The sequence below is a fragment of the Miscanthus floridulus genome, chromosome 8 (assembly GCF_019320115.1).
Source record: "Miscanthus floridulus cultivar M001 chromosome 8, ASM1932011v1, whole genome shotgun sequence".
Classification (NCBI taxonomy): Eukaryota; Viridiplantae; Streptophyta; class Magnoliopsida; order Poales; family Poaceae; genus Miscanthus; species Miscanthus floridulus.
The window spans coordinates 115,963,737-115,988,242 of NC_089587.1; the positions used below are offsets into that span (position 1 = coordinate 115,963,737).

The window sequence follows — 24,506 nt, forward strand, 5'->3', positions numbered from 1 at the left end:
AAAAATTACAAAAAAGACGAGCCCAGACGTGAGCCCATCCAGGGCCGCCGCGCTCCGAGCCCGCCATCGTCGCGTCTGCTCCACCACCACCGCGCGTCCCGCCGCTGCCTCTGGCCGCCATGGGGGAGCCCACCGCTGCCGGATCCGTCCGCGCCAAGGTCAAATCCGCCGGCGCCGGGGCTGCATCTGTCGTGGTGGAGCCCGCCGCCGCCCGATCCGCCGGGGCCGGATCCGCCCGTGCCAAGGCCAAATCCGCGGGGGGGGGGGGGGGGGGATCCGCCGTGGTAGAGCCCGCCACCGCCAGATCCGCCTGCGCCAAGGCCAGATTCGCCTGCACCGGGCCTGGTTCGGCCGAGGTGGAGCCCGTCGCCGCCAGATCCACCGGTGCCAGGGACAGATCCGGCCTCCCCGTGCGCCGGACGAGCTCGAGGGAGAAGGATGCGCCACCAGTCGAGCTTCATGGGGAGATGAAGAGGAGAGGGTGCCCTGCGCCAGCTGTGGGGGAGAGGGAAGAGCCGCCGTAGGGGTGGGCGTCGGGTGGCTGCTGCCATGGGGGAGAGGGAGAGGTGAGGTAGGCGCTAAGGGAGAGAGAGCGCGGGGGAGGGAGAGGGCGCGGGGTAGGGAGAGGGCGCGGACGGAGTCGGAAGGAGTCAGCGGAGGGAGACGAAGAGAGTGAGTGAAGGAAAACCCTAACATCATCTATTTATATCGAAGATGGCTATCGGCCCTCCCTAGACCTGTTGGGCCTCAGTCTTTTTTGGAGGCGGGCCTTATAGTGTGCTCGCCTCTGAAAATAGATTTATGGAGGTGGATAACTTAAGACGACCGTCTCCGTAAATAGACCATTTTAGGAGGCAGTTGTCTTAAGACACCCGTCTCCGTAAATCGATTTTAGGAGGTGGTTGGATTTTGACAGCCTCAGTTAATAGATTTTAGGAGGCGGGCAAATGTGACCGCCTCAGTAAATAAATGTGACCGCCTTCGTTAATAGCCCAGCATTTTAGGAGGCGGTTAGATTGCCCTGTTCGCTTCGCTGAAAAAACAAACCGAAACATTGTTTCGGCTGATTTGTTGTGAGAGAAAAATACTGTTTCGGCTAAAAAAAAACTGAAAAGTACGGATTATAAGACAAGCGGAACAGAGCCTTTGTACCGTCTCCTTTGATGTTTGGGAGGTGTCATCTAATCGTTTATGTAGTAGTGCACTGGACATGATCTGCAAGTTTGGCATTGCGTTATTACTTATTAGCTCTTGTTTGCTTGGCTGAAAAGCTATGGCTGAAAGTACTGTTAGCCGATTTATAGTGAAAGAATAATATTATTTGTTGATAAAAAAATATGACTTATAAGCTAAGTTACTTGGGCATATATTCTATGTGTTTCAAATAATATTATATTATATCGATAGCTCGCCCCGCGCCGCCGCCGCAGCTCACCGGCCTCGCTCCGTGCGTGCCCCTAGCGCTGCCGCTGCCGCCGTAGGTCACCAGGCTCGCTCCGTGTGTGCCGCTAGCGCCGCCGCCGCCACCGCAGCTCGCCGGCCTCGCACCCACACGTGCGCCCCGTCCCGCACCTGGGCATGGGTGTGGCCTCGCTCGCCGCAGGCGCGCTTGCACCCGACGCCGTCTCCGAGAAATCGCAAGCGTCAGTTCCTGAAAACAGAAAAGGAGAGAAAATGAGGATAATCCCTTGAATCAAAAGAAATCGCAGCAACAGTGTTAAATTTCAAAAGGCGTGCAAATTAAGTGTCAAATCTGGAGAGGAACAAGTACTGAGGGACAAACATTGAAATTTCTTGGGTCAAGGCGGGCTTTTCAAATGGTTGCTTTTCACGTACGTTGAAGTAGAAGAAGCGCTTCTGTTTTAAACCAGCCAAAAACTCAGAAACAAATCTATACAACCGCGATGTTCGCAGACTCAGATAGTGAGTTAGTGACTAATTGGAGACACGACACAAATATTGGTACTGTTTTTACAGACTTAATTAAATTTAAGATAGTTTAACTTTGATCACTCTCGTGATTGTATCTTTTTTAGACTGAGATAGTATTTTTTTTAGTGAGTTAAATGCACCACAGGCCTCTGAACTTGTAAACGTGTGTCACATGGGTCCCTGAACTTGAAAAATATATTTCTGGCCCCCTAAACTTGTTAAGTGGTACACATAGGCCCCTGAACTTTGAAAATGCATTTATGACCCCCTAAACTTGTCAAGTGGTACACCGCAGGCCCCTGAACAGTAACTTTTGCTATTTTTCCAAAACTTTTTTAGAAATCCATTTGCAACGCTCCATATATATATATATATATATATATATATATATATATATATATATATATATATATATATATATATATATATATATATACGGTACAGAGCAGCAGGGCATCCATCAGGCGATATGATGCAGCAGGGTGAGACAGGAATGCAGTAGCCAGTAGGTTTGGCATTGAACGTGTAACTGCATGCTCGGCGTGCATGCCTTGGTACAGCGGCGCCTGACTCGCTCGCTCTCTTGTGCCTGACTGCCCCTACCTGTTGCTGCCTCCCTCCATGGATGGAGAGACACAGGGAGAGAGAGAGACAGACAGATAGACCTGCGCGGCTGTGCCGCTGCTGCTGCCGGCGTCTGGCCGGTGCTGCTGGTGTTGTTGGCGTGAGGAAGAAGAGAACCGGTGCTGCTGCAGTGCGCGCATGGCATGGCGCATGCGACCCAGGCTGAGGCCGGCCGGCCGGGTGACCGGGTCAGGTCAGCCACGCACATGCATGCATGTCCATATAAGTCGCCATGCGCACACCTATATATATGTCGTCGTAGCACGTAGTACACCGCACACACATCAGCACATGCATGCATGCATTGTACGTACCAGTGACCGACCACTCATGCCAACGCAGCAGCAGCTCCGCCGACCCGGCCGGCCTCACCCTGCTGCATCATATCGCCTGATGGATGCCCTACTGCTCTGTACCATACATATATATATGACTGTGTATACGGAGCGTTGCAAATGGATTTCTAAAAAAGTTTTAGAAAAATAGCAAAAGTTACTGTTAAGGGGCCTATGGTGTACCACTTGACAAGTTTAGGGGGGCCAGAAATGCATTTTCAAAGTTCGGGGGCCTATGTGTACCACTTAACAAGTTTAGGGGGCCAGAAATGCATTTTTCAAGTTCAGGGACCTATGTGACACACGCTTACAAGTTCAGGGGCATGTGGTGCATTTAACTCTTTTTTAGTAGAAATTGTAATGAGCCATATCAAACAGGACATAGTCTAACAACATTTTTTCATGCAAACAGGAGGGGCATACCTTTAGTGGCACTATGCCAAAACACCACAAAAGGAGACAGACACCTTAATTAGTGAATTGGAACATGTCCCTAATGTGACAAGAGTGACGTGGATTAACGAAACAAAGAGCAAAGAACCAAAGAGTTTCAAGATACAAAGAAACAAACAAAGGAAAGAAAGTAAGATTACAACAAAGCCTCTGGCCATAACTCTATCTGGGGAAGCATTCAGTCTTTGCTTGATGGATAACCATAGCAAATTCTCTAGAAAAACACCTTTGGTTCGCTCCAAATTATTCCCCTTGTCCATAAAAAAGAGTCATTCTCGCTTCCAAAAATTCAGCAACTTTTAACTTTAACCAAATATGATTAACAAACTATTAATATTTATGGTACATAATTAGTACCATTAGGTAAATTATTGAATATAGTTTTGTAATAAACTTATTTGGAGATATAAATTTTGTACACATTTTCTACAAAACTAGTCAAAGTTGAGAAAGTTTGACCATCACAATTCCATAGCGACTTTTTTTAGGGACGGAGGGAGTAGGTTGTTCTCCCATAAAGATCAAATCATTTCGAATTGCCCAAATGCTCCAGTGGGGTAAAATGATGCAGCCTGTTCGTTTCGGCTGAAACGATCGTGGATTATAAGTCAGAAGTACTGCTGGTTGGTTTGGTGTGAGAGAAAAATATTGTTACAGCTTATAATCCACGATCGTATAAGCCGAAACGAACAGGCTAATGATCTCCATAACATTGAGGACATATCAAAGTGCAATGAGCAGACCGCCAGGTCCTTTTCATTTTTGGTGATTTTTCGTTTTCGAAACCATTCCAAAGTTATAAACTTATGCACACAATTTGTATATGTAGTTTTTTAATATTTTGTCCAATTTAGTCATCGACAAAACTTCAATTTTTAAAGCTACAATCTATTGCAGACAAAATTTTCACTGTTAACAAGTTTAGAAGATTTTATATTTTTAGATATTTGTACGCACACTTATATGCATACTTACACAGGATTTATTGGTGGTTCGTACCTCTGAGAAAACTCATATCATACGAAATAAGTTTATAGAACAACTCGTTTGGCTATGTATATGTGCAAATCTTCTTTTCAGACACAACTTAGTATTTGGAAAAAAAAAACAGATTCAGGACAACTTTCGAATAAGTATTCCAAAGAAAAAGAACTAGAAAAAAGAGTTAAACATATTTTGTTTATAGCACGTAGGATTAAATAGGTGGCCCAAGTGCGGAGAAGAAGAGAAAAGGGAAAGGTAAAATTAAATAAGTAAAAGAAAAGGTAAAAAAAAAGAGTAAAAGAAAAGGAAAATTTACCTAGGCGCATGGACATTACGGGCGTCACTCCAGCTTGAGAATGAACGAGCGATGGTCAAAGAGCATGCCGTTTCATAGTATATACGTGCAAATTATTTTACAACTTTGGACAGCTAATCTATGCACAAATTCGTTTAAAAAACTAATATATACACAAATTTATTTATTTTAGTTAAAAATTTATGTGCTATAAATGATTTTGCAAGACTGTACGCTTTAATTAACCGAGACGGGTGGGTTTGGCGGTGTCGCGGGGTTGAAAGCATTATTGTTCGAGGTGATGTTAGAATACATGTCTCCGGTGGCTTGGGTGAACTCAAGAACACAAGAATCACATGGGAGACGCAACGGTTTATCCTGGTTTGGGCCAATCGGTGTCATACGTCCAGCAGCTGATCACCCTTCTACTCAAGAACACCCAAAAATAGGGGTTACAACAAAGTGTATAGGAGAAAGAGAGAGATTTGGTAGGAGGATTGCTCGGTGTGGATCCTAAGGTCGCCTTGCCGCCGGTGGAGCCTTCCCCTCGTCGGAGAGGAGGAAGATGATGGGTGCGGTGGAGGAGCTCTTGGTGCCTCTCTCTCGATTGCTCTGCTCTTGGTGCCGAGCTCGAGCGGATCGATGAGGAGTGGAATGATCTGTCTCCAATCGTCCTCCCCCATCCTAGGATCCGACCTATCCCTTATATTCCGAGATAGGTCGAGGTACATCGCGGTTTGGAGGTTGAACCTATGGTCTACATGCGCCGGAGTCTAGGAGGGTCTTGCTGCGGCGCTCTGTGGACCGTGGCGGTGTCGTGGAGCCGAAGAAGCCCTGGGCGTCGTCCGGTTGCTCTATTCTGACACGCTGAGTGTCAGGCTGTGTCGGCTTGGACCGGCCTCCCCAGGTGCGCCTTCTGGGAGGCTTCTTGGTGGTGAAGGAGGTTGGCTCGAGGGGCTGACGCGTGGGTCCGGGAGCCCTCGAGCCTCTAGAGGCTGCGAAGGAACTTGTCTTCTTGTGTCACGCCCCGTGCGTGACCCTGTTGGGGGAGCGGTTGGTAGGGCTGTGCCCAAGGGATAGCGCCGGGGAGCCCCCGAACCTTAGTAGCTCGGGACTTGGCTTCTTGTGCTCGGGCCTTGGCTGGCGCCTAAGGCCGGGAGGAGGCCAAGGATTGGGTCTAAGCCTTTGTCGATCGAGAGCGTAGGGCTTGGGCGAGCCCCTGGGCCTCGAGCAGAGGTGGCGGGCTTGCTCGAGCTCGGCCTGATCCCTTGACCTGAGGGTGTGCGCGAGCGTACCCGATGGGTGTAAGCCCCTGGGCGGTCCTAGAGGGATCGGTTAGGAACCCTTGATCCCGAGGCTTAACATACCCATAGTTAGGATCTTGTCAGGCGGCCACCTCCGTTAATCGGTGGTAGGGCCGCCGGTCGAGCGCCCGCATCCGTTAAGGATTAACAGAGGCAGGTGGCATTAGGCGTTTGCCTTGGTTAATGCTCGGTTATCCGACGGTTAATATACTATTAATGGAGGCGGTTGGTTTAAGCCATCCACTTCAGTTAATAACCGAGACGGCTGGGATAAGACGATCGCCTCCATTAATAGAGCGTTAACGGAGGTGGGCACCTCTAAGTTGCCTGCCTCGGTTAATTAGAGGCTATAAATACAGCAAGCGGCTGCCCTCGTCTTCTTCCTCACAGCTTCTCCATTTTTGACAGGTTTTGAGCTACAAAACCCCAAAAATTAACCACTTTTTAGGGGAGAAGTTTTGCTCTTGGATTTCTTGAAGGAGGGCACCACAGGAGGTTGCTACGCACTCCCCCATCCTTATTCTCCTCTCTTTTCATCATTTGGGGCTCTAGATCTAGATCGAGATCTCATTTTTCATGGAGGAGAGAGAAAATAGATCTAGGTCTTGATCTGCTGCAATTTTTTGTAATACTGTTGTGCTTATGTCTTTTTCGCTGCATGTGCAAGGTTCGTTGGTATGGACCAGGAAGAATGGATGTACCGCACATCGAGACTGGAACTGGCCTACCTAGGTTAGGTGAAAAGTTTGTTGCCGCTGCTCGAAAGCATAGGCTGAGCCTGAAGCGGTAGGCTCAACGTCGAGATAACTGATCGCTCCGAGCAGGTGCTCTGCGTCCATGCCGATGCTATTCATCGATGCTAAGGGCACCGCCAGGTGGTCGCGCTCGTGTTGTTAGGGCCACGGGGGGGGGGGGGGCATAACACCAGTACATCCACATCATTGTCATTTCATCACCGGCACTATGGCAAGTACATCAATCGATTCTCATGCAACCACGCTGGAGCTCTATGCTATTTTCGCAACAACCTTAATCGCATGTGCAGCGGTGGACTGAAAGCCCACCGAGGCCGCTACGCCCTTATCCCCGCAATGTACTTATTTGAGTTCCTCCCCAACCAGCCCGCCTATGTACAGCTTCTTGCGCCATAAGAACATGCTCGTTCCATTGACAAGCTCACTGACTACCTACGCATTAATAGCTATGTTGCCTCTTCTCCCACTTCTCTACTAACGCACAAAAGATGTACCCCCACTTTTTTTCCAAAATGCATGATTCAAAATCCCCGACAAATATAACTAGCTGCAGCCGGTCCTGTCCTATCTCATCCTATCCAGACTCACCCTTTCTAAATTTTACAAACCCGCTTTTCCTCCTCGCTAGCGCCTATGCCTGCCTTGCCACCATTTCGCTGCAAGCCTTGTCATCATGCCCGCCACCTCATGCTTCCCTTAGGCTTCAATATGGCGGCTCGCGCCATCGGTCGGGCGTAAGCTCTCTCGCTCTGTTCCTCTCCCAATCCCTCCACCCTGGTCGTGGGTATAAAGTTACGCGTCTACTTCACAGACTCTGCCAAAAGCGACCAAATTGATGACGATCAACTCCTCCGGAGTTGCTCGTCATTGAGTTGGTCGATTCTAGTGGAGTCGCCAAGGTTTATGATGATTTGCAAAACAATGATTTTTGCTAGTTGTTCGTAGTCGAGTTGTTGGTCTCACGCGCTCTATTTCTCGTGTTTGAGTTAGTCACTCATAATTTTTGGTAATTGATTGTTCAGGAAACTACGATTTCCCTAGTCGATTGATACATTCTCCCAAAAACAACAATTCATCACCTCAATTGATAAGCAGCGGCGTGGGTCAGCTGCTTCCTCATGTTTAAGTTGTCGGGTTGTGGCGAAGTGGGGGAGTTTTGATTGTCGATTCTTCGGGCCTGTGGTCGATTGACATGCAGCGGTGCGGATGGTTCGTCGAGTTCGCGACAACCAACAAATTCGAGGACGAGCAATTTCTGCCCAGTCGCTCACCAGTTTTGTGAATTTCATTATTGTTCGTTTTATGGGGTTAATGTGTCAAATTCAGTGAGTTCAGTTTTGTCATAATTGAGAGTTTAGTTTCAATAGAGTTCAGTTTCTTTCGGAATCATCAATTTTCACTAGTCAACGGATATGTAGCGCTGTGGCTAGTTGCTCGTAGTCGAGTTGTTGGTCGCTTTTGGTGAACTCGCGGGGATTTTGTTGGTTGAGATTCTTCGAGAAACAATGATGCCTCTTGTGGATTGATGCTTCTATGCTCGTGCTCTCTGCTTCTCGTGTTTGAGTTGGCATTATTGATTCTCCTACAAACAACAGTTTCTCTCCTCAATTGATAAGCTAAGTAGCGGCGCGGGTCTGCTTCCTCGTGTTTGAGTTGGATGCATGGTATGGCAAGGAGGGGTGTCTCTATTTATAGCTCATGGGGGCTTATAGACAGATGACATGTGCCCCCTCCTAGAAGCTTCTAAGATAAATATCTACATTCTACATTGTTCTAATATTTTCATGGTGCTAACATCTAGTAGCTTCATACAAAACATCAAGCATCATGAGTTATGTGTAAGGTTCTAGAAGGTTTGCATTGTTATCTTCAACACCCATCATTCCCAGATGTGTGTCTATCGTCAAGACTGGAGCTCCAGACATATACACCACAATGATGCTGCAGATGTGAAGATGCTTACTCCTCTGCAACAATTCCTCTGCAACAAATCTAGAGAGTTTCTCTTACAGAATTGTCTGTCTGTCTGTTTTCATATGTGTCTATCTGTCTCAGTCATTGCATTGCCACTACAATTGAAACAGGCGCACTTGCTACTATATCATTCTTCAGCAGCACCCCCGTTACACACGTGGAGATAGTTTGTGCTCTTATGCCACTTCCCCTGTGCCTCAAAGATTTTTTTTCATCCATTCATTTGTTGATGTTTGAGCAATGGCCATATAAATACCTTGTGTAGCTAAACATGGTTGTGGGTTGAAGTAGCTGCGCCTACACCTGCATAATTGTGGATACGAAAAACTCTAGTTAAGTAGCTGTGGAGTTTGCGACTTGCATTGAACGCCCAAGCTAGTGTTGCTCTGTTCGTTTGGGCTTGTTTGGCTTATAAGCTGTACTTTTTCAGCCAATGAACAATATTTTTCTCTCACACCAAATCAGCCAACAGTACTTTCAGCCATGGCTTATCAGCCAAACAAGCCCAAACGAACAGGGCGACCGTTCCTAAGTCCACATACGGTGCTGCGGAAACCATTGTTGCCCAAGTTCGCTATATATATTTTGGCACGCCTGACCTGATCGATGTTGAGGGATACGCGGTGCAGGATATGAGATGTGATATGCTACAACACTCCATACTCAACCCAGCCCATTGCTTGCTGATATATACGACTAGGAGGGGTTGAGAGAAGATAGATGTGCAGCGTCTGCATTCAGCAAACCTTGCAACCATGCTTTGAGAACTGCAAGCACAAATCAAGTCTCAAAGCCGATAAAGGATGGTCTTAGCGCCATTTTGAGGAAGGTGATATGGTATATCTGAAACTACAACCTCATGTTCAGACTTCTATTGCCACTAAACCCTCATCAGGAACTTGCATTTCGGTTCTATGGTCCATTTCGTATTTTGAAGAAAGTGGGAACAGTGGCTTACAAACTGGAGTTGCCATCATTATCGCACATACTCCCTCCGTCCCAGAATATCTATCGTTTTCGCTTCCCGAGAAACAACTTTAACAAAATATATATTAAAAAATATTATTATTTATGATACATAATTAGCATCATTGGAAAGATCTTTGAATCTAGTTTTTTAACAAATTTATTTGGAGACACAAATGTTGCACATATTTTGTACAAATTGAGTCAAAGTCGTGGCACGGACACCGAAAACGATAGATAAATTGGGACAGAGGGAGTACATCCAGTGTCATGTGTCGCAATTGAAGCAGCATGTGCCTCCACAAACTCCTATATTTAGGGGGTGTTTGGTTCCATGGACTAAATTTTAGTCCATGTCACATCGGACATTCGGATGCTATTTAGGAGAACTAAATACGAGTTAATTATAAAACTAATTACATAGATGGAGACTAATTTACGAGACCAATTTATTAAGCCTAATTAATCCACCATTAGCACATATTTACTGTAGCACAACATTGTCAAATCATGGACTAATTAGGCTTAAAAAATTCGTCTCGCAAATTAGCCACAATATGTGCAATTAGTTATTTTTTTCGTCTATATTTAATACTTCATGCATGTGTCCAAACATCCGATGGGACAGGGACTAAAATTTTCCTGTAGAAACCAAACACCCCCTTACTGATTTGTCAACGGTCAGCTCTGACCCAGACATCATTATATGTCCAACACATGTGTTGATTCGTGTTTTCAGACCATGTGCAGGGCGACAGCGTTGAAACTGAAGGTGCTTTGGGCGATGTGCAGACTTCTTTGGTCACTCTCGAAGATGAGCCAGACCTGCAGTGTCGTTATCCACATGCACCAGCTTGGGGTCAAGCTGTGTTTCAAGAGGGGAGGTATGTCATGACTCCGCAGGATATTCGAAGACGACGACGAAAGCATGGAAGCGGAGGTGTTTGGGATCCGACAAGAGGGAGCAACACAATGGCGGACTAGTGGACCCTAAAGCCGGTGGGAATGATAGGTGGAACCAAACAGAGCCTGGAGTCAGCGTTGCGTCATCTTAAAGGGCTGAAAATGGCATGTAACCGACAATCGATTATGAACTGTGATCCAAACTCTAAAAACAGGGTTCCTTCTTGCGGTCGCCGCGCTGAAATTCCTCAGATTCCTACTCGTTACTTGTTAAATCCACCTTCAATTCTTCCTTAGCTATCCTAGTTTGTCACACTATGGATTATGAATGTTTTTATATGATAAAATTTAGAAACTTTTATACATACTCTATTATAGTAAACACATACTCTCTCTGTCCCATAACGAAAGATGTCGTAGCAAATGTAGTATTTACTAAGGTTACGAATAAAAGATCTGGCTAGAGTTGACATGCTCATTTAATGCTATGGTCCAGTTTAGTTCCGGAAAATTTTGCAAAATTTTTCAAGATTCCCCATCACATCGAATCTTTGGACACATGCATGAAGCATTAAATATAGATAAAAAATAAAACTAATTACACAGTTTAGACGAAATTCACGAGACGAATCTTTTAAGCCTAATTAGTCTATGATTAGACACTAATTATCGAATAACAATGAAAAGTGCTACGGTAGCATTTTGCAAAAATTTTCGCCATCTAAACACTACATATGCTTGCTCTCACGCCACACACAGCAAACCATCCACTGGACTACCACATCTCGCAATGCACCTCCCATGCATGTCTTCCACCAGAGGACAACGATTTGACAGATGAGTGATGGAGTAGGGTGTATGGCCTATGTGCAAAGCTATAACGTCAAATATTTTGAGACATCATTCGAATGCTAAAACATCCTGTATTGTAGGACCGAGGGAGTACTCTCTCTATCCCAAAATGCTAGACGATATATGATTCAAAATATGTCCAAAATAGATGATGTTGTAGCCCAACATCTTATATCTTGACCTTGTTTAGATTGCAAGTTTTTTCACTCTCTTCGTCACATCAAAACTTTGGACACATGCATGTAGTATTAAATGTAGATAAAAAAAATAACTAATTACACAGTTTGATTGTAAATTACGAGACGAATCTTTTGAGCCTAGTTAGACCATAATTGGACAATAATTATTAAATACAAACGAAAATGCTACAATACCAAATACTGATTCCTAACCCCAATCTAAACAAGTCTGATCCAACTATCACTTCGTTCTCGTCCACTAGCCTAAAGATAAATGAAGAAAGAAAAGTAAATCTACCGATGGTGTCCTCTAATATTGACATTGACAGTTGAATAAAAAATATTTCCTGGCCGGAGCGCTGCTCCCATGCTCCATCTGCCGGTACGGTGGAACGATTCCCTTCTAAGGGCATGTTTGGTAATTTCTATCACATCGAATGTTTAATACATGCATAGAGTATTAAATATAAACTAATTACAAAACTAATTGCACAACTTATGACTAATTTACGAGACGAATCTTTTAAGCCTAATTAGTCCATGATTTGACAACGTGGTGCTACAGCAAACATGTGCTAATAACGGATTAGTTAGGCTTAAAAAATTCGTCTCGCAAATTAGCCTTCATCTATGTAATTGGTTTTATAATTAATCTATATTTAATGCTCCTTATTAGTATCTAAACATTCGATGTGACATGAATTTTAGGAGCGACTAAAAAACCAAACACCCCCTAAAAGTCCGCACGGAAGCGTAGGCTAAACTTTGACCTGTCACGTCGGATCTTTGATAACAATTAGTAGTATTAAACATAGGCTAATTATAAAACTATTTACATATATAGAGGTTAATTTGCGAGACGAATCTATTAGGCCTAATTAGTCCAAAATTTGACAATGTGGTGCTATAGTAAACATGTGCTAATCATGGATTAATTATGCTTAATAGATTCATCACGCTAATTATTCCACTCCTGTGTAATTAGTTTTTAGGTTTTTTTATTGGTACCATTACAATTTTTGAAGTTTGGAGAAACACCGTTACTATTCATCTATTTTGAAGCATACCATCGCAATTCTTTCTTCCTCACAAAACTACCATAGAATACATATGAGGACGATATGGGCCCAGCTGCAGGCGTACACAACGAAGTGTATTCTCGTATGGACTCAAATGCCCTCGGCTCCAAGTAGACAGGGTCCATGGAAGTCCCTCTCTATCACTGACGTATGGACCCCACATGTCATCTTCTTCCTCCTCTTCCCATCTTCTCCAAGACGGCCACCATGGTGGCGGCAGGGGAAACCAAGAAGAAGTTGCTCGCCGGCGACTCCCTCGCCCACTGTCAGGCTCGCGCGCGTGTGCTGCCGCGGCTGCGCCATGGCCAGCGCGCGCGCGAGCAGGCCGCCACGCTGCTGCCGGGCAAGAGTGCGAGAGCTTCTGCGTTGGGCCAGCCGAGCTGTTGCCTGGCTCGCGCGCGGGGGGCTACTGTGGCGCCACCGGATGAGGAGGTGGCCACGCCATCGCCGGCGAGCGCGCAACGACGCGCTGTTAGGTGTCACATCCGGCCCAATTTAGATTTTGGCCTATAATGATATATTGTGGAGAGTTTAGTCCCACCTTGGTTATTAAAGGTAGGATAGACCAACATATAAGGCTTCTAGAGTCCATCCTCACCATCCTCGGGTTAATCCTTTTACGCGAAGCGAGGACGAAAGCGTAAGTGGAATGGTGGTAAGTGTGGTTAACTTAGCGTGTAGAGTGGATCTGAACCGTTTGCACTCTGGGACGTTACACCAGGCGGGCGAGCACGCCCTCGCTGCCCCGCCCTCGCTGCCAGATGACCGGAGACGAAGAAGAAAACACAGAGAGGGAGGAGTGGCGGGTGCGGGAGAGACGAGCAATATCGTCCAGACGACAATACCGGTATGTCCCGTACGCCTGCAGGTGGGTCAAGTCAATTATAATGGCATGCTTTAAAATAGATGAATAGTAATATTATTTTTTCTAAACTTCAAAAATCGTAACGCTACCGATCAAAAAACACTAGTTTTTAGGCGACTAAAACTTTAGCCCGGGGTCAACCCCCAAAATTTGACTTCGGGAATGTGGCGAGCAAGGCTGGCGATAAACAGCATGTTCGGCTGGGGATGAAACGATCGTATACGATCGTAGATTATTATTGCTGGCTGGTTTGATGTAAGAGAAAAATACTATTTTGGCTGGAAATTTAGGATCGCTTAACCCAGCGAACGGGGCGAAAAGCGTTGGGTCAAAGAAAAGGGCTCGCGTTGTCATTTGTCAAACAGAACACAAGCTCGCCCGTGCTCCAAGTCTCCAACTGTACACAGGCTTCACATCTTGGATCCCGTCGCCGGCGGCCGCCCATGGACGCGGTGGGCGCGGCATCCTGGATTGTCCAGGTGGTTCTGGAGAAGCTCGTCGGCGATGGCATCGCCGCCGCCTGGGCCGCCGCCGCGAGCGGCTCGGACGCCGACCCCAGCAGCGACGTGCGCCGCCTCCGTTCCCGCCTCCAGAGCCTGCACCTCGTCCTCTCCGCGGCACAAGAACGCGTGCCCAGGGCTCGCGGCGAGGCACTTCTCAGCTCCCTGCGGCGTCTACGCAGCCTCGCTGGCGATGCCGACAACCTGCTCGACGAAATGCTCTATTACCAGATCCACCGCCAGCTCCATCCGGACCAGGCTAGTGACTCTTGTTCTTCAATATCAGCTGTCCAATCAGCCATCTCCAAGATTCGGGGTGCCACTGCCAAGAGGGCACGCCTAGGAGATAACGATACTACTGGTAGAATAAAGGAAATTTTGGAGCAGATGTGTGAGGCTGGGAATGATGTCCGCGAAGCAATCAAGCTGGAAAAGTTGGATGCTTTTGTTGATTTGGGATGCCATGATGCTTATGTGCATCCACGGGGGCAGACAACATCTTTCATCACGGAGCTGAAGGTGTTTGGGAGGGACACCGTGAAGAAGCGCATTGTGGCGATGCTGACAAGCAAGGAGGCCTGTGATGTACATTTATCGGTTCTTCCAATCGTGGGGAATGGTGGCATTGGGAAAACTACGTTAGCACAGCTAGTGTATAATGATGCAGTAGTGCAGGATCACTTCAGCAAGCGGATATGGATATCAGTCTCCATCCATTTTGATGAAGTAAGACTCACTCGTGAGATGCTGGAATGTCTGTCGGATGGTGTGAGCAAGCATGATGAAATTATCAACCTGAATAAGCTTCAAGAGATTCTTGAGCAGAGTGTGAAGTCTAAGCGACTGCTACTTGTTTTGGATGATATGTGGGAAGACAATGATAAAAGCCGGTGGGAGAAGCTTTTAGCACCCCTGAGGTGTAGTTTTGTTATGACCGGCATGCATTATGGCCGGCGAAAAGGTATTAGTGGCTAAGTCTAGATAATTTCTATAGAATCAGGGGGTTATTTTCATATTTCAATAGACGAGATAAATACTTGTGATCAGGGACTAATTTGGTAAGCAGAAACATATTATTGTTTCCGGCTTCCTGAAGGGAGCCGGGAGAAACCCTAGCCGCCGAGTTCTCTTTCTCTCCCGTGAACAGTACTGCGATACTGTAGCGCCTTCGTCGCGTTCCTCGCTCTTCCTCGCGACCAGCTGCAAGGACGGCACCCTAGAGCCGTCGCCGAGCTCGTCCCCCGATCTCTCACCCTTACAACCTCCGACCAATCGCCGGTAGGATCCGAAATCCTATCAACCTGGTATCAGAGCTGTCAGGTCCCCAGCCCTCGGCCTCGCTTTACCCACCCGCGCCCTCTCCTCCGCTGTCCGCGCCGCCACGCCCATCATCGCCGCCGCCCTCCACCTCGCTCGTTGCCCCCATGACCTCTGGGGCGATCGTCGCCCACTCAGCGGGCGCGAGCGCTCCCGTCATTCTCCTGTCCCAGGAACAGACCTCGGTGGCCATTGCCGGGCTGAGCCAGAACATGGCGGCCATGCAGGCCTCCATGGAGGAGGTGCGGGGCGTCCTCCAGGAACTGCTCCACGCCCAGCGATCACCACCACAGCCGCCGCTTCCGCACCTTTTCCCCATGCCGCCGCCACCCCCGTCCCTGGCCGCGCCAACGCCCACCCTCGCAATCACGTACCCGTATGGCATGCCGCCGCCGTCGTCCCACCAACCCCCACCCCGCACGTCATCTGTTCCCATCCACCAAATCCAATTCCCTCACTCGCCGTCCCCGATCCCGACGTGGGCGATGGCCACGTCGGCCCCGATCTATACGTCCACGACGCCGCAGCCGTCCTTTCCATACTCGGCCAGCACAGCTGCGCCGGCGTTCCACGCCGCCCCGTCGGTCTCCGGCGTCCTCTACGGCGGCATGGACGGCACTCTCATCCTGGAGGCGTCCCTGGCAGCAACCGACGCTGGAGTGTCTGCCTCGGCCGACGCAGCAGCGGCAGCTGCGGCCGCTGCCGGTGCTGACGCCGTTTCCGACCGGCTACCGCCGAAGTTCTACAAGCTGGAGTTCGCCACATATGACGGCTCTGAGGACCCGCTGAACTGGCTCAATCAGTGTGAGCAGTTTTTTCGCGGGCAGCGCACCTTGGCGTCCGACCGGACGTGGCTCGCGTCCTACCATCTTAAGGGCGCAGCACAGACGTGGTATTACACCCTGGAACAAGATGAGGGCATGCCGCCGTGGGATCGCTTCAGGTCCTTGTGCAACCTCCAGTTCGGGCCGGCCGTGCGGAATACTTGTATCTCCGAGCTGGCGCGGCTGCCCTTCCTGTCGACGGTTCAGGAGTACTCGCAGCGCTTCAACGCGGTACTCTGCCACTCTCGGAACATCTCCGGACCTCAGAAGGCGGAGCTGTTCGTGGGTGGTCTCCCCGAGCACATCAAGGTGGATGTCGAGCTCCGCGATCCGCAGAATCTCCAGACGGCTATGTACCTCGCCCGGGCATTTGAACGTCGCGCCGCGGCGGTCGCTCCTCCGGTCCCTTCCCGGGGACCACGGCCGCAGCAGCGGCAGGTGCTGCTGCCACCGCCGCGCGCCCCTGGAGGAGGCCACGGGCAGGCCGGGGCTGCCGCGTAGGCCGCGCCCAACACCCAGCAGGCGCCCGCGGCTGGCGCTCGCCCTTTCCGTCGTCTCTCCCCGGCGGAGATGGCTGAACGTCGCTGGCAGGGCCTTTGCTTCAACTGTGACGAACCCTACGTCCGTGGCCATGTGTGCCCACGGCTCTTCTACTTGGAGGCTGCTGATTACATTGACGAGGACCTCCTGGCAGCCGACGCGGCGGCTGATGAGCCTCATCCGACGGAGGAGGAACAGGCCGTCGAACCTACAGCAGCTAATGCCTTGGTGGTGTCCCTCCATGCAGTGGCCGGCATCCGCACGGAAAACACTATGCTGCTGCCGGTCTCCATCAAGGGCGTGCGCTTGCTAGCGCTTCTTGACACAGGCTCCACCCACAACTACCTTCAGAGTGCCACCATGCGCCGCCTGGGTCTTTGTGCCTCGGGGGGTGCTCAGCTCCGCGTAACCGTCGCCAACGGAGATCGACTTCCGTGTGTGGGCATCGCGCGCAACGTACCCCTCGTCGTCGGGTCCGAGTCCTTCGCCATCACGTGCGTCGGCCTCGACTTGGGGTGCTTCGACTTCATCCTCGGCGTCGACTTCCTGAAGACCTTGGGTCCTCTCCTGTGGGACTTCGAGGCGATGACGCTATCGTTCTAGCGCCAGGGCAGGCACATCTTCTGGAGCGGTGAGGGTGGCGCCACCGACGCGGCGTCGCAGGCGCCCACTGCGGCAGCGGCGGCTGTCTCCGAGCAGCCCCTGCTAGACCGCCTCCTACAGCAGCACGCCGCCATCTTCGCCGAGCCTCAGGGCCTTCCGCCTCCCCGCTCATACGACCACCGCATCCTTCTCCTTCCGGGGATGACGCCTGTGGCAGTGCGCCCGTACCGGTACCCACAGCTCCAGAAGGATGAGCTGGAGCGCCAGTGTCGCGATATGCTGGCTCAGGGGATTATTCGGCCCAGCACGTCGCCATTTTCAGCCCTGGTGCTGTTGGTCCGCAAGGCGGACAATTCGTGGCGTTTCTGCATCGACTATCGCGCCCTCAACGCCAAGACGTCCAAGGACAAGTTTCCGATCCCGGTGGTGGACGAGCTGCTTGACGAGCTCCATGGGGCTCAATTCTTCACTAAGCTCGATCTGCGCTCGGGCTACCACCAGGTGCGCATGCACCCGGACGACATCGCCAAGACGGCGTTCCGCACCCACCACGGGCACTACGAGTTCCTGGTGATGCCCTTTGGCCTCTCCAATGCTCCGGCGACATTCCAGGCCCTGATGAATGACGTTCTCCGACCGCTCCTGCGAAGGTTTGTGCTCGTCTTCTTTGACGACATTCTGATCTATAGCTCATCATGGGCGGAGCATCTGCAGCACATCGCCATCGTCCTCAACGCGCTGCGTGCTCACCGCCTGCACCTTAAGCGCTCGAAGTGCTCCTTCGACGCGACGTTGGTGGCCTACCTTGGCCACGTCATCTCTGCTGCGGGCGTCGCTATGGACGCCGACAAGGTGGCTGCCGTCGCGGCGTGGCCCCCTCCGCGTGGCGCCCGGGCCCTCCGGGGGTTCCTGGGCCTCGCCGGCTACTACCGGAAATTCATCCGGGACTTCGGCCTCATCGCTGCCCCGCTTACGCGTCTCTTGCGGCGAGACGTGTTTGTGTGGGACACTGAGGCGGCGGAGGCGTTCCAGGCGCTCAAGCGCGCCCTCACTACCGGACCGGTCCTCCAAATGCCGGATTTCGACCAGTTGTTCATGGTGGACTGCGATGCTTCGGGCGTGGGGTTTGGTGCCGTCCTGCATCAGGGCGCCGGGCCCCTCGCTTTCTTCAGCCGTCCCTTCGCGGCTCGTCACTTGAAGCTGGCGGCGTATGAGCGCGAATTGATTGGTTTGGTGCAAGCGGTGCGCCGTTGGCGGCCGTACCTCTGGGGTCGTCATTTTCTCATCCGCACTGACCATTACAGTTTGAAGTTTTTGTTGGACCAGCGCCTGTCGATGGTACCCCAGCACCAATGGATCAGCAAGCTGTTTGGGTTCGACTTCACCGTCGAATACCGCCCTGGCCGGCTGAACACGGTGGCTGACGCCCTGTCCCGCCGCGACACCGAGTCAGTGGCCGACTCGGGCGGGGAAGGGGGCGCTAGTGCGTGCGCCATCTCGGGCCCCTCCTTCGCCTTCATCGATGACATCCGCCGCGCGACTGTGACGGCGGCTGATGCGCAGCTGCTGCAACAGCAGTTGGCGGCCGGCGAGCTGCAGGCGCCCTGGCGCTCGGACGCCGGGCTGCTTCTCCACGGGCGCCGCATCTTCGTGCCCGACCACGGTGATCTGCGCCACCAGGTGCTCTCGCTGGCCCACTCCGCTAGCCACGAGGGCGTCCAGAAGACTCTCCACCGCCTTCGCTCCGACTTCTTCGTTCCCGGCGATCGCACCCTGGTGCAAGACTGGGTGCGGTCCTGTGAGGTGTGCCAGCGCAACAAGACGGAGTCTCTACGGCCTGCTGGGCTGCTGCAGCCCTTGGAGGTGCCGTCCCAAGTGTGGGCGGACGTCTCCATGGATTTCATCGAGGGCCTCCCCAAGGTGGGCGGCAAGTCGGTCATCTTGACGGTGGTGGATCGCTTCTCGAAGTATGCGCATTTCATTGCGCTGGGCCACCCATATACGGCCACCTCCGTCGCTCGGGCATTCTTCGACGGCATCGTCTGGTTGCACGGGTTTCCCACATCCATCGTCAGTGATCGGGATCCGGTGTTTACCGGGCATGTCTGGCGTGATCTCTTCCGGATGGCGGGCGTCAAGTTGCGCCTCAGCACGGCGTTCCACCCGCAGACCGACGGCCAGTCCGAGGTGGTTAACAAGGTGATTGCTATGTACTTGCGCTGTGTTACAGGTGATCGTCCTCGCGCATGGGTGGACTGGCTCTCGTGGGCGGAGTATTGTTATAATACTTCCTTCCACACCGCCCTTCGCGCGTCGCCGTTCGAGGTCGTCTACGGCCGCCCGCCATCGCCCATGGTGCCGTACCAGCCGGGGACGGCGCGCACGGAGGTTGCTGACGCCCTCCTCCGTGGCCGCGACGAGATTCTCGCGGAGGTTCGTCAACGTCTACTACAGGCCCAGCAGCTCGCCAAGCGGTACTACGACGCTGGCCACCGCGATATCGAGTTCGCCGTCGACGATTGGGTCTGGCTGCGCCTACTTCACCGCACTACGCAGTCGCTGGACCCCCGCGCCAAGCACAAGCTCGGGCCGCGTTACGCCGGGCCGTTCTGGGTCCTGGAACGCGTGGGCGCTGTTGCGTACCGCCTGGAGCTTCCTGAGGGTGCCCGGCTCCACAATGTCTTTCATGTGAGCCTCCTAAAGCGCCATCGGGGGGAGCCGCCAGCACTGCCAGGCGCGCTGCCGCCGACCGTCGATGGCCGGCTGTCTCCGGAGCCGGCTCGGGCGTTACGGGCGCAGCAGCGCCGTGGAGTCTGGCATGTGTTGATCAAGTGGCGTGGGCTTCCGAACGACGACGCTACTTGGGAGCCCTTGGAGGATTTCCGTGTTCACTTCCCCGACTTTCAGCTCGAGGACGAGCTGTTTGCGCAGGCGGGGAGAGATGTTATGACCGGCATGCATTATGGCCGGCGAAAGGGTATTAGTGGCTAAGTCTAGATAATTTCTATAGAATCAGGGGGTTATTTTCATATTTCAATAGACGAGATAAATACTTGTGATCAGGGACTAATTTGGTAAGCAGAAACATATTATTGTTTCCGGCTTCCTGAAGGGAGCCGGGAGAAACCCTAGCCGCCGAGTTCTCTTTCTCTCCCGTGAACAGTACTGCGATACTGTAGCGCCTTCGTCGCGTTCCTCGCTCTTCCTCGCGACCAGCTGCAAGGACGGCGCCCTAGAGCCGTCGCCGAGCTCGTCCCCCGATCTCTCACCCTTACAACCTCCGACCAATCGCCGGTAGGATCCGAAATCCTATCAAGTTTACTGAAGGGTAGTGTGATCTTGGTCACAACAAGAAATCACTCTGTGGTGAAAATGATTGCTACGATGGATCCCATCCATTTGGATGGCTTGGAAGATGATGACTTTTGGCTTCTGTTCAAGTCATGTGTATTTGGTGATGAGAAATATGAAGGACACTGGAATTTGCAGATTATTGGGCAGAACATAGCTAAAAGGTTGAAGGGATACCCCTTAGCAGCAAAAAGTGTTGGTGCACTTTTGAAAAGAAGCCTTGATGGTGGACAGTGGATGGAAATATTACAAAGTGATGAATGGAAACTGCAGCAGGGGCCAGATGATATCATCCCAGCACTCAAAGTTAGTTATATACACTTGCCTTTTCATCTCCAAAGATGTTTTTCATATTGTGCATTGTTTCCCAAGGGTCACAGTTTTGATGCACTGGAGTTAGTTCGCATTTGGACATCACAAGGTTTGGTTTCTTCTAAAAACTTGAGAATGGAGGAGACTGGGCATCAATATTTGAATGATTTGGTGGATAGGGTTTTTTTTTAAAGAAGTGTTTATTACTCTATGCATGATCTAATGCATGACCTTGCATTGATAGTTTCATCAGATGAGTGTCTTGTAATTGACAGTTTTGGTTCAACAAATACAACATTCTTTCCAACTATTCAACATTTATCTATAAATGTGAGATATGCTTATAAGTGGAACGCAGATGATCGAAGATTTTATCCTAATGATACATTTCAGAGGAAGCTGGCTTACATTGGAGATTCGGTGCAAACAAGAAATTTGAGCACTTTAATGCTATTTGGAAAGTATGATGCTGCGTTTTCTGAAACCTTTTCCCATGTATTCAAAGATGTGCATCATCTACGTGTTCTGAGATTACCCACACTAACTTATAACATAGACTTTCTCCTTAGAAACTTCAGTAAGTTGATCCATCTACGCTACCTTGAACTAATATCCAGTGGTCCTACTGAGCCTTTTCCAGAGGTTATATGTCAACTTTATCATCTACAGGTCCTTGATGTAGAGTTTTGGGTTCACCTTTCTGCTTTACCAGGATGCATGAATAACCTTGTCAACTTGAGACATTTTGTTGCTCGAGGTGAATTGCATGCAATGATTGCTGGGGTTGGTAGATTAAAGTTTCTCCAGGAATTAAAGGTCATCCGAGTAGGAAAGACTACTGATTTTGAAATAGGACAGTTAAATGGGTTAAGAGAATTGGGTGGGTCACTCGAAATTTATAATCTAGAGAATGTGGGAAGCAAGGATGAGTCTCAAAGTGCTGGATTAAAGGATAAAACATACCTACAGGATTTGCTCCTGTCATGGTCCAGTAATCGGTGTGTGGTGAGGTGCATAACTGAGGCTGATGTGCTTGAGGGCCTTCATCCACATTCCAGGCTCAAGCGGTTTCATATAACAGGGTATGGAGGTATTTCTTCTCCGACATGGTTGTGTTCCAATCTTTCTTTCATCTGCTTAGAGTCTATCAGTCTTGAGAATTGCACAAAATGGGAGATCCTTCCACCACTTGGACAATTTCCATTTCTTAGAAAACTGTATTTGATTCAGTTGCCTGCATCAAGGGAAGTACCTACGGTATCCTGTAACTACTGGAGTACTGGACTGGTTCTGAAAAGCAGGTCCTGTTTCCATGTCTAGAGGGACTGTCCTGAACTAATGGCATTTCCATTGTCACAATGTTCATCTAAAAATGAATGCTTCTGTTCATTTGGCTATCTCCGCGAAGTTACGATCTACAACTGTCCTCGGCTAATGAATTTACCCCCATTTGGTCAGGTGAAGTCTCTATCCACAATATCTATAGAGGGAGTAGGATCATTTCCTTACATCAGATTATTCATGAAAGCATTGTTTATCAAGGGATGTATCGCCCAAAGAACCTTGGATGATATATTATTATTGACTGAATGTAGTCTGAGTATTCTTGAGAAATTAACGATTGAGAGCTGCTTGGATCTTGCATATTTATCATGTGAAAGTTTTAAAAAACTTGTCTCGTTAGAGAGATTGGTAATTGTGGATTGCACAAGGCTATCCTTGCCATTGTATTCATATAGCCAATATGAAGTCAGGTTTTGTTTCCCATCATTACTTAAGAAGCTTGTAATCCGAGCATGTGGCATCACAGGGAAGATGTTAACTCGCGTGTTGTCACAACTGCACTTTATGGTTTGCTTGACAATTACGAAGTGCCCAAACATAACATCTATAGCAGTTGGTGGTCTGATTACTGGGACTGCCAGCTCCTCAACATCTAACTGCCATAAGCAGACAACTGATGGCTTGTTACAGATCCCATCAGATACCTCACATCGGCTTCAATATTTGTGCATAGAAGACTTCTCGGATCTGGTTCTCTGCAAAGAAATTTTTCATGAATTTCTCTCTCTCACTACGCTACGCATAACAGGATGCCCACAGCTTATGGTCACAATGACCATTGAGAAAGAGAGATCCAAGCACAACCATTCTCTTCTACCACCATCACTAAAGGACCTTATGGTTTCTCGTATGCATGACAAATTATGGCCCTTCATGCTCTCTAATCTCGCCTCATTGTCCAACTTGGAAATATCTAAGAGTCCAGAGCTGACCTCTCTTGACCTTCATTCATGCAAATCTTTAAAAACGTTGATTATTGATAAATGCGTCCGGTTGTCCGTTCTAGAGGGCTTGCAGTCCCTCGCCAGTTTAAAGCGGCATCTGCGGATTTTTGAATGTCCCAGTTTGTCTAAGCCTTGGGAACCTTCAGCTAATGGGGAGAGCCAGGGCCTTGATTTCCCATTGCATCTGGAGAAGCTTGAGATTGACAACACCTCATTCTTTAAAACATGTATTTGCAAGAAGCTCCCGTTTCTTCAACATGTTGTGTTTTTCATGGTAATGACCAACAGTTGTTGCATTAAAGTATTGAATTGACGAACTTGCACAATATGTAATGGTTTTTACTTTCTCGTCACTATTATGCAGGCCAATAATGTGAGAGCCTTCACAGAAGAACAGGAGAAAGCACTTGGTCACCTTACATCTCTCCAAGTACTTGACTTCTGCTATTGCCCTGATCTTCAATCGCTGCCCAATGAGTTGTATTGCTTTCAATCCCTTAAGAAGTTGTCAATCAAGGCTTGTCCAGGACTACAATCACTACCAGAAAAGGGCCTTCCAGCTTCACTGCAGGAGCTTTATGTGAGCAACTGCAGTGTTGAACTAAAGGAACAGTGCAGGAAAATAAAAAATGTCAGGTGTGTCTATGTTGATAGACGTCCAAGCAAATTCATAACTGTGTGCAAGATGTTGCGTCTCTATTTCAGGTGCCTGTTTTGTGTTTCCTTACTCTAAAATGTCCATCACTCGATTCTTGTGCTTGACATTCCATAGTTCCATACTATATAATTTAGGGAAGGTACTAAATACATTTTTATACATTTCTATTCTTTTGTGCATTGTAATTATATATACAGATTGAATAAGCAGTAGTTTACCAAACTAATATAGATTGTGGTTGGCTTGCCCATTAACAGGAATAGGAGAAGATGAGACTGGAGCGTAGCAGATTGAATAAGCCTATGGAGTTGAGGTTGGTGCAGAGTTCGAAATTAGGATTTTGCTCAACCACTGTAACTCTTGTTTGCTGTTTCTTCTAACTTGACATTACTACACAAAAGAGTCGTAGGCTAATATGGCCAAAAAACTTGCTCAGGTAGTGCTGCTGTTTGAGTCTACGCCACAGAGTGATTCTGAATCACACCTGCCATGGAGCTTTTCATGCTCAGATAGTCAGATGGAATCTTGGGAAGGAATTTGTGCACTTGATGGCAGGTTTCTAGGAGCTTGGGTTCAGTCACGAGAACTCTCAAGGTGCGTAATGATATGTAAT

The 24,506-nt window shown here is 49.3% G+C and overlaps 1 pseudogene; it reads left to right on the forward strand.

Annotated features, from left to right (window-relative positions):
- The first annotated feature begins 13,871 nt into the window (after positions 1-13,871).
- On the forward strand, positions 13,872-24,284 carry LOC136473336 (disease resistance protein RGA2-like; annotated as a pseudogene).
- The last annotated feature ends 222 nt before the right edge of the window (positions 24,285-24,506 follow it).